Source organism: Triticum aestivum, chromosome 2A (assembly GCF_018294505.1).
Source record: "Triticum aestivum cultivar Chinese Spring chromosome 2A, IWGSC CS RefSeq v2.1, whole genome shotgun sequence".
NCBI lineage: Eukaryota > Viridiplantae > Streptophyta > Magnoliopsida > Poales > Poaceae > Triticum > Triticum aestivum.
Window position 1 is genome coordinate 358,242,806 of NC_057797.1, and position 11,416 is coordinate 358,254,221.

The following is an 11,416-nucleotide window of genomic DNA, read 5'->3' on the forward strand; positions in this document are numbered from 1 at the left end:
GCCTGACCCGGTGGGTGGAGGAGGAAGCAGCAGGTCGGACCCACGCGCTGGCGTGACCCACGCGCTGGCGCGGTCAACGCGAGCGATACAAGGGGGTTCGAGGTGCTCATCCTCCTCTGCAACTGCTTCAATGCAGAGGACGGAAGAGGCACGATGCAGGTGCAGGGGGGCGTGAACTCCGGCATCTCGACGCGAAGGTCACCGGCGGCGACGGAGCTTGGCGAGGCGGCGACCGGGGCGACTCCGACGGGTGATGCGTGCAACGAGGAGGAGGGAGCTCGTGCTCTGGCATCCATGGCCGGGACCTGCAGAGGAACATGAGAGGACTGAAGAGGATACATGGGAAGAGAAGGGAGATGGAGAGGGAAAGGGAGCAGGGGAAGGTCGGCGGGACCTGCTAGTGCTGTCGTCGGTGAGGTGGATCGAGCGGCGCGGCTGCCGGGAGCGCCGGTGTTGCGAGAGACGATGAGGACGAACAATGGAAGGCCGGCCCTAGAGCGCTGGTGCTTGACGCGAGGAGAAGGAGGGATCCATGGGAGAATATCCCGGGGTAGAGGAGGCCATCAGGGCGGGTGCAGAGGTGAGGCGCTTGGGGCTGTAACAAAATCGGGGCTCCGGTGGTGCATGCTGACGGAGTGGAGGCAAGGGCGGCATGGACCTGGCAGCGAAATCCAGCGAGGTCCAATGACTCGTGGAGCGACAGCTTCAACAAGCATGGTCACTCGAGCGGTCCAGATCGAGGACAGGGTGGCCTCGGTGACCGGCGGTAGTGGCTTAAGGCAGGGCATCGGCGTCCTGCGACAAGGAACTTGGCAACGCCGGGGTCGAGTAAAATGGGAGGCGCGGCCATGGCTTCGGGCTCCATGTTTCCTGCAGGTCCAGAGAGAGGGGCGTGAGCTGAATCCATCTGACGGGCTGACAAACACGAGGCGCTCGGGCGCCATGGCTGCTCTTGTCATGACAAGGAGAGACGTAAGAAAAGAGAGAGGGAGAAAGAAAAGGAAGGAGGGAAGGCAAGGGGCGAGGCCGGCCTGGCAGAGCTGGTCGTGGTCGGCGGGCGTGGAAGCTACAGGCGACGGCGGCATGTCCATGTCATCGGGAAGGAGAGGGATCGAGTGGAGCTCGGGCTCGGGCGCTGGTTGGCCCGGTGTTGAAGACGAGGTGGATCGGTGGTTGCTGTGGGAGGAGATGAGGAGGGGATCTGGGAGAATCCCAAGGGAGAGAGTGGTGGTGGCGGGTGAGGGATTGGATGGATGGAAGGATGGGACAGGATCCCTAATTTCTATGGTTGCCCAATATATATAGCGGTGGGATAAAGTTTAGGGGCTATTCGGTCCATCCGATCGTTATCGGGCGGTCGAGAAAAATATAGGTTAGGAAGTCCAATTAATAAAACGGAGATGTTTTATAGATGTTAGGGGATGACCTGAATCCAGCAGTGACAACTGCCCGGGTCGGGTCCGGGACAGCTTTCGGATGCGCGTGCAAGGAGGGCCGCGGGCTGACGAGAGAGGTTAAGTTGGGCCTGTCGGTGAGTGGTAGTGGGCTATGCGGAAAGCCTTGGGCTGAGAGAAGAGAAGAGAGAGATCCGACGACTGTTTCCGGAGACCGAAAACGTCCGACGTTCGACCGGCTATACTGCCGCTATAGTTATCCGTTGGGGCCTAAAACGGACTCCGAATGCGATGAAACTAGGCAGACGGTCTACCTACAACATAACAAGACCGCACGCCAAATCTCATCCCATTCCGAGAACATTTTCCGGCCACTTAAAAAATACAATTTCGGACGTGCCGCAGGCGCCTGCAAGTGTGTCTGGGCTCAGAACAGGCAATGGAAAGAACGGGGAGACCCGGACGGATGCAAGTTTTGAAAACATGATGATTCAATGCACATGATGACATGATGAAATGCAACACGCAAGCAAATGACAAGGCAACAACAACAAATAACTGAAATTCACCTAGCGCATCGGTATTTGTTCTTGTGGACGGATTCTCTAAGATGGCACATTTTATACCATGCAACAAGATAGACGATGCTTCACATGTCGCCAATCTCTTTTGTAGGGAAATATTGCGTCTACATGGAGTGCAAAAGACGATTGTCTCGGACCACGGCGTCAAGTTCCTAAGCTACTTTTGGAAGACCCTATGTGCCAAGCTCGGAATCAAGCTACTCTTCTCCACGGGGTACAATCCACAAACTGACGGCCAAACGGAGGTGACCAACCACACACTCTCTGCTCTACTTCGCGTGCTCATCAAGAAGAACATCAAAGAGTGGGAGGAGTGTCTACCTATCGCCGAGTTCTCCTACAACCGCGCAAGATACTCAACAACCGGCAAGTCCCTCTTCGAGGTCGTCTATGGATTCAACCCATTGTCCCCATTGGACATTCTTCCTCTACCACTACAAGAGCGCATCAATATGGTCGCAAGTGCACATGTGAATCATCTCAAGAAGGTGCATGAAGATACAAGGCACACCATCGAGTGCCAAGTACAATGACTTGTGACCAAGCTCAACATGAACAAGGACCCCATGGTATTCAATATTGGTGATCTTGTGTGGCTACACCTTCGCAAGGACCGCTTCCCCACCGAACTCAAGTCCAAACTTCTGCCTCGAGCGGATGGACCCTTCAAGGTGCTTGCACGCTACAACAACAACGCTTACAAGATCAACCTCCCACGCGACAACTACAAGGACTGCTTCCCCACCGAACTCAAGTCCAAACTTCTGCCTCAAGCGGATGGACCCTTCAAGGTGCTTGCACGCTACAACAACAACGCTTACAAGATTGACCTCCCACGCGACAACTACAACGTGAGCGGCATCTTCTATGTCAAGGACCTCTCGGCCTACCATGGTGATGAACAATTTGATCCGAGGTCGGATCTTTCCTAAGGGAGGGGAGATGATGCGGAGCAACCCACGATCATCCCCATGGACGCATCTACACCTCCAACGACACCACTTGGGCCAATGACAAGAGCCCAAGCGAAGGCTATCGAAGATAAGGTGCTTGAAGGAATGCCATATATCAACTACACTCAATGGACAAGAAGAAGGAGTGCTCGAAACTCCCAGGCTCCGGACGACCGGAAAGCTACGAACATTCGACGACCTCCAGGCACCGGACGACCGGCCCTCTCCGGACGACCGGCACACCCACACCCGAGCCGAATCTACGGATTTCCGAAGCCCTCCAGATGACCGACGCCCCGGACGTCCGACCCCGACCGGACGTCCGATCGAAGCCCACCCGAGCCGAATCTATGGACGTCTGACAAGCACCGAATGTCCGGACCCTCGCGAGCCTCCGGACGAACGGTAAATCCCGGACGTCCGACGCCTATGTGTTGCTTGCGTGTTGGGCCACAGCCCATGTACCCCTTCAACCTCTAAGACTATATATAGACCTTCTCCTCTTTTCTAGGGTTAGCAAAGGATTAGCACATATTTCGTGTGAGAGCTTTGCTCATCCACTTGGTTACCTTCACCTTGGAGATAGCGCCTCCTCGGAGAAGATCCCCCAAGCGGATTCAAGACCCCTTGACGGGAAGAACCTCAAGACATACTCACGGAGAAGATCGTGCTACTTGTATCGTCCTTGGTTGACCGTGGATCGTGTGATCTCTTATGTACTCGAGGATCTAGCACAAGTGTGACTATTTCTTGTTGGTTTTAGTGATTCCCTCGTGTTTCCCCTCATGATTTCCCTTGTTTTCCCCCTCGCGTTCCTCGTGTTCTTTGCTGGATCCGCTCCTTTCATGAAAGATCGGCCCCTAGGGTTCCTACCCTACATCACCTTGGTTGCACGACCCCATTTATCTATCTGTGTGTGTGTTTCTGTGTGCCAAATATTGCTATTGGTCTACTTGTTTCACTTGCGAATTTGTGAATCTCTTTCAACATTAAAACTTGCTAACATTTTGCATTAAATTTTTGTGCCAGTATCCTCACCGAGCTACTCCATAAGCTTTAGTTTGTAGGTGTGAGTGAACAAGTCCGTTACCAATTCCACTATTCTTTCATCTCACATTGAGTGAAACGGGATACATCCTCAACTTTGGGAAAAGGTAACTTGGTATTGTTTATCTCATTTCCTACTCACCTCTATTCGAGTCTTGTGATGCATAGGCAAGGCATTTCACCTTCGGTCTACAACAACAACGACGAGTTTGAGGCCAAGAAAAACTCCACCGAGCCAAGATGCAAGATCAAATGGAGGACATCAAAGCCCTCATCAAGTCCTACAAGTGATATTCCACATCTTCAAGAAGACGCTCAAGAGCACATGCTTCCGATCTACCATCTCCGGCAAGATCACATCGGCATCGACACCATCACTAACAAGAACGTGAAGGTCAAGAGCTCAACACCAACAACCGCTCAACGACTTCACCATCTACTTTGGCATCTTCTCCAAGCGAGTTCAAGGCACCTTCGCCTTCGGATATACGGCATCGTCGCCAACAAGCATCTCAAGACTACGCTCAAGAGAAGCTCCCCAAGCTCAAGTCTGCGACTTCCACTAGCTACTACGACCTCGACATCGACCATGAGATTCCTTTCTATGGAACTCTAGAACCCAAGGAGTATCTCTAGTGGGAACGTTTGATGGACGACTACCTCAAGCTACATCAAGTTCCTCCCGAAGATCAAGTGAAGTGATCCACAAGAAACTTCCACGGCTACACATACACATGGTGTTTTCACACACCTTCGAAGAGCAACGACATGAGTTGTCCCAAGACGAAGAGAGCTTTGCAGCGAGAGTTCGTGCCTCCAACCTACACGAAACAACTTCAACGCCAATTGGAGAACACCATCCAAGGATCCAAGTCCATCGACGAGTACTTCAAGGAGATGAAGAATGCCTTGCGACAAGTCGGCGTGGATGACCCCATTTCAATGAAGTTCCACTGATAGAGGCAGAGGTGTCCCGTCTTTCAATGATATGGTGGCTATCATTTTTGAGGAAGTCCACTTTTACGATCCGACTACGAATGTGTGAGGACATCGCACCTTAGCAATAGCTAAACCAACTCCGAGAGGTTATTGACCATGCCGGAGCACGATCAACCTGACCATGAAGGTCTGTTTCCTGCAAGCAAACGAAGAACAAGCAAGAAACTGAGATTGCAATCTGGATATTGCGAATATAAGAGGAAAGCTTTATTGATCAAGGTGGGGTTCTGTGATGCCTTTGTCTGGTCGTTGAACACAAATGAAGTACGCAAATTTGCAGCTATGGCGAACTGTAATATAAGAAAAACCCCAAGTCTAAACGACGCCCTAAGGGCTGTATATATGAAGGATGAGGGGGAAATTTCATGGCCCTTGGAGGAGGGGTCCGAAACCAACCCTAACTCTTATTTCCCCTCATGATTTCCCTCGTTTTCCTCCTCGCGTTCCTCTTGTTCTTTGCTGGATCCGCTCCTTTCGTGAAAGATCGGCCCCTAGGGTTCCTAACCTACATCACCTTGGTTGCACGACCCCATTTATCTATCCATGTGTGTGTTTCCGTGTGCCAAATATTGCTATTGGTCTACTTGTTTCACTTGCGAATTTGTGAATCTCTTTCAACATTATTGACACTTGCTAACATTTTGCATTAAATTTTTGTGCCACTATCCTCACCGAGATACTCCATAATCTTTAGTTTGTAGGTGTGAGTGAACAAGTCCGGTACCAATTCCACTATTCTTTCATCTCACATTGAGTGAAACGGGATACATCCTCAACTTTGGGAAAAGGTAACTTGGTATTGTTTATCTCATTTCCTACTCACCTCTATTCGAGTATTGTGATGCATAGGCAAGGCATTTCACCTTCGGTCTACAACAACAACGACGAGTTTGAGGCCAAGAAAAACTCCACCAAGCCAAGATGCAAGCTCAAATGGAGGACATCAAAGCCCTCATCAAGTCCTACAAGCGATCTTCCTTATCTTCGAGAAGACGCTCAAGAGCACATGCTTCCGATCTACCATCTCCATCAAGATCACATCGGCATCGACACCATCACTAACAAGAACGTGAAGGTCAAGAGCTCAACACCAACAACCGCTCAACGACTTCACCATATCCATGGCATCTTCGCCAAGCGACTTTAAGGCACCTTCGCCTTCGGATATACGGCATCGTCGCCAACAAGCATCTCAAGACTACGCTCAAGAGAAGCTCCCCAAGCACAAGTCCGCGACTTCCACGAGCTACTACAACCTCGACATCGACCATGAGATTCCTTTCTATGGAACTCTAGAACCCGAGGAGTATCTCGAGTGGGAACGTTTGATGGACGACTACCTCAAGCTACATCAAGTTCCTCCCGAAGATCAAGTGAAGTGATCCACAAGAAACTTCCACGGGTACACATACACATGGTGTCTTCACACACCTTCGAAGAGCAACGACATGAGTTGGCCCAAGACGAAGAGAGCTTTGCGGCAAGAGTTCGTGCCTCCAACCTACACGGAACAACTTCAACGCCAATTGGAGAACACCATCCAAGGATCCAAGTCCATCAACGAGTACTTCAAGGAGATGAAGAATGCCTTGCGATAAGTCAGCGTGGAGGACCCCATTTTGATGAAGTTCCACCGATAGAGGCAAAGGTGTCCCGTCTTTCAATGACATGGTGGCTATCATTTTTGAGGAAGTCGACTTTGACGATCCGACTACGAACGTGCAAGGACGTCGCGCCTTAGCAATCACTAAACCAAATCTGAGAGGTTATTGACCATGCCGGAGCACGATCAACCTGACCACGAAGTTCTGTTTCCTGCAAGCAAACAAAGAACAAGCAAGAAACTGAGATTGCAATCTGGATATTGCGAATATAAGAGGAAAGCTTTATTGATCAAGGTGGGGTTCTTTGACGCCTTTGTTTGGTCGTTGAACACAAACGAAGTACGTGAATTTGCAGCTATGGCGAACTTTAATCTAAGCAAAACCCAAAGTCTAAACGACGCCCTAAGGGCTGTATATATGAAGGATGAGGGGGGAAATTTCGTGGCCCTTGGAGGAGGGGTCCGAAACCAACCCTAACTCTTGTTTCCCCACACATACGGACTCTAAAATTAGCCAATACGTAAGTATTTCGAAAATACATGGGCCTGGGTCAATAATAAGGTGACGCGGCACCTAGAATAGCCTCTGGACGAAATTTATGAAGTGGCATCTTGTAAATTTCGTCCAAGGCTTCATGCACTCCTTATGGTGGCTTCAAAGTCCTGAAATCATTACTTGTAACTCCGTTCTTGATCCCCTTGCGCATGCCATCATCTCCAAGCTTGGTCTTGCTCTAGTGTTCATCCCTCCTATCCATGCCAGGCCCTTCATTTGTAAGAAAAACAAATGTATCCAGTTTAGGAAGCATCATATTCTCATGAACATTAGAATCATTACCAAGAAACGAAAGTACCTGATAATTTAATTGGTGTGCGCGAGCTCTAATAATTGGTCCAGTATGTATAGCAGTAGGGGTTGTGGGTGTAACAATGGTATTGATGTCCTCATCATCCTCCCCTTCTTGAAATGAAGTCGTCCTTGACCGAAGCTCATCTTCCTCACCCAAATAAGGCTTCAAATCTGCAATGTTAAAAGTGGGACTAACCCCCAAAATCTGCACGCACCTCAAGTTTATATGTATTATCATTTATTTTCTCTAACACCTTAAAAGGACCATCAGCACGTGGCATTAGCTTTGATTTGGGCAAATTAGGAAATCTATCCTTACGCAAATGTAACCAAACAAGATCTCCAGGTGCAAACACAACATGTTTTCTACCCTTATCTCCAGCAAGTTTATATTTATCATTCATACACTCAATGTTTTCCTCAGTTAACTCATGCATTTTTAAAATCAATTCAGCATGTTCTTTAGCATCAAAATTAACCTTATCGAAGATGGAAGAGGCAACAAATCAATAGGTGCACGAAGTAGGAAACCATACACAATTTCAAAAGGGCACATCTTGGTAGTAGAATGCAATGAATGATTATAAGAAAATTCAATATGAGGCAAGCATTCTTCCACATTTTCTTATTATTCTTCAAAATAGCCCTAAGCATAGTAGACAATTTTCTATTGACTACTTCGGTTTGTCCATCAGTTTGGGGGTGACAAGTAGTACTAAAAAGCAGTTTAGTCCCCAACTTAGCCCATAAACATCTCCAAAAGTGGCTAAGAAATTTAGCATCACGATCTAAAACAATAGTATTTGGCACACCATGCAAGCGAATAATTTCACGAAAGAACAAATCAACAACATTAATAGCATCATCGCTTTTATGAGATGGTATAAAGTGTGCCATTTTTGAAAATCTATCCACAACACCAAATATGCCATCCCTCCCCTTCTTTGTTCGAGGTAAACCTAAAACAAAGTCCATAGATATATCCTCCCAAGGAACACTAGGTATAGGAAAATGCATATATAAACCATGAGGATTGAGTCGTGACTTAGCTTTTTGACATGTAGTGCTGCGAGCAACAAAACGCTCAACATCTCGTCTCATCTTTGGCCAAAAGAAATGTGTAGCAAGTATAACCTCTGTCTTCTTCACGCAAAAGTGTCCCATTAATCCTCCCCCATGCGCCTCCTGCAACAACAAAAGATGAACGGAGCTAGCTGGAATGCATAGCTTGTTAGCACGAAACACAAATCCATCATTAACAATGAACTTGTTCCAAGTTCTCCCTTCCTTACAATTCTACAATACACCTTTAAATTCAGCATCATGCACATATTGATCTTTGATGGCCTCCAAACCAAATATTTTAAAGTCAAGTTGTGAAAGCATAGTATAACGACGAGACAATGCATCAACAATAACATTTTCTGTGCCGTTCTTATGTTTAATGACATAAGGGAAAGTCTCAATGAATTCAACCCATTTAGCATGTCTACAGTTCAGTTTTGCCTGACTTTTATTGTGTTTCAAAGAGTCATGATCAGAATGTATACCAAATTCCTTGGGCCAGAAATAACGTCGCCATGTTTCTAAGGTCCGAACATGGGCATATAATTCTTTATCATAAGTAGAATAATTCTTTATCATAAGTAGAATAGTTCAGACCAGGTTTCTAAGATCTGAACAGGTTTGCCATCTTGTAATAACACACCTCCTAATCCAATTCCGCTAGCATCACATTCAAGCTCAAAAGTCTTATTAAAATCAGGAAGTTGGAATAAAGGAACATGTGTCAACTTATCTTTCAATACCGTGAAGGCTTCTTCCTGTGCGGTACCCCAAACAAAAGGCAGATCCTTTTTTGTAAGCTCGTTGAGAGGTGTAGCAATGGTGCTGTAATCTCTCACAAAACGCCTATAGAAACCAGCGAGGCCAAGGAAACTCCTCACTTGTGTGACCGTTTTGGGCTGCCACCAACTCTCAATAGCTTCAAGCTTGGCTTTATCAACTTCAATTCCCTGTGGAGTAACAACATAGCCAAGAAAAGATACTCGGTCGGTGCAAAAGGTGCACTTCCCAAGGTTACCAAACAAACGTGCATCACGTAGAGCAATAAAAACAGCATGTAAATGTTCGAAATGTTCCTCCAAAGATTGGCTATAAATCAATATGTCATCAAAGTAAACTACCACAAATCGTCCAATGGAAGCACGTAAAACTTCGTTCATTAATCTCATGAAAGTACTAGGTGCATTAGTTAACCCAAAAGGCATGACTAACCACTCATATAATCCAAACTTAGTTTTAAATACTGTTTTCCATTCATCTCCCAATTTCATACGAATTTGATGGTATCCACTACGCAAATCAACTTTGGAGAATATTGTCGAGCCACTCAATTCATCAAGCATATCATCTATCCTAGGAATAGGATGACAATAACAAATAGTAATATTATTAATGCCTCTACAATCAACGCACATACGCGACATACCATCCTTTTTCAGCACTAAAATGATAGGAACAGCACAAGGACTAAGGGATTCGCATATATAACCTTTATCGAGCAGCTCTTGTACTTGACGCATGATCTCCTTCGTCTCCTCTGGATTGGCACGATATGGTGCACGGTTGGGGAATGATGCACCGGGAATAAAGTCAATTTGATGCTCAGTCCCTCGAATAGGTGGTAATCCTGGTGGCACGTCTTGTGGAAAGTCGTCAGCGAACTCCTGCAAAATGTTAGTGACAGCATGAGGCAAAGAGGAAGGCACGTCCTCGAATGAAAACAATGCCTCTTTGCAAACAAAAGCATAGCAAACAGATTTGCTAAAATCTAGATCATCAATATCATATTTGGTGGGAAGTAAACATGCAGTTTTCAATTTAATTTCAGAAGCAACACTAGATGGTTTATTATTAGGCTTCATTTTTTCTTCAAATTCTTTTGCCACAATCTGATTTTCACTCTTATTTTGCTCCTGTTTTGCTTCATTAGCTCTATTAATATCATCTTTCAAAATGGAATCAGGAGTCATAGGAAGCAAAGTAATATTTTTGTCCTTATGAACAAGAGTATACTGATTGTTTCTACCATGGTGTATAGAATTTTTATCAAATTGTGATGCGGAGCATCCTACGGTCATCCCCATGGACCTACCATCGCCTCACGAAGTGCCAAGAGGACCCATGACACAAGCACGAGCTAGAGCTCTCGAGACCGAGGTGACTTCTCTCCTTAGTGATATTGCATATGATCCCCTCGAGACAGGCTACTACCTAACTCCGAGATGTTGTGCATGATTAGGTACGAAGAGGACCCTCCCGAAGATGCACGTGAAGACGGACAAACCACCAAGTCCACGGATGAAGAGGAACACCAAAAGGAGAAGAAGGCAACTTCCATGGCCCGGACATACGGCCCCGAGCCCCGACATCCGGTCGCTGGAGACTTTGACTACAGCAACATCCAGCCGACGAGCATCTATAGGCACCGGACATCCGACCCCAGCCCAGACATCCGGCCAGGCCCGGAAATCCGGTCTCAAGCCCGGATATCCGGACACCACCAAACCAGAGAGAAGCAAGGCCAGCACCTCCAGCCCGGAGATCCGCCCCCCGCGAACGCCCGGACATCCGGCCCGACGCCCGGACGTCCGGCCTCCCCTATCTGCACACAGTGTATGGGCCCGAGGCCCGTGTACCCCTTTGCCCACCTAGACTATATATACTCTTCTCCTACCTACGTTTTAGGGTTAGCAAAGGATTAGCTCATATTTCGTGTGAGAGGTTTTCTCATCCACTTGGTTACCTTCTCCTCATAGATAGCGCCGCCTCGGAGAAGATAACCCAAGCGGATTCAAGACCCCTTTATGGAAAGAACCTCAAGACCTCCTCACAGAGAAGACCAGCTACCTTTGTATCATCCTTTGTTGTCCATGGATCGTCTGATCTCTTATGTACTCGAGGATCTAGCACATGTGTGACTA

General features: G+C 47.5%; 1 long non-coding RNA gene across 1 annotated transcript in view; it reads right to left on the reverse strand.

Annotated features, from left to right (window-relative positions):
- LOC123188666 (uncharacterized) overlaps positions 1–1,283 on the reverse strand; it is a 4,065-nt gene extending 2,782 nt beyond the window's left edge. The window contains exons 1-2 of the long non-coding RNA XR_006495048.1: positions 395–1,283; positions 8–305 (exon numbers count right to left, since the gene is read on the reverse strand). This is a non-coding gene — a long non-coding RNA (uncharacterized lncRNA). The remainder of the gene's footprint in view (positions 1–7; positions 306–394) is intronic.
- Between the last annotated feature and the right edge of the window lie 10,133 nt (positions 1,284–11,416).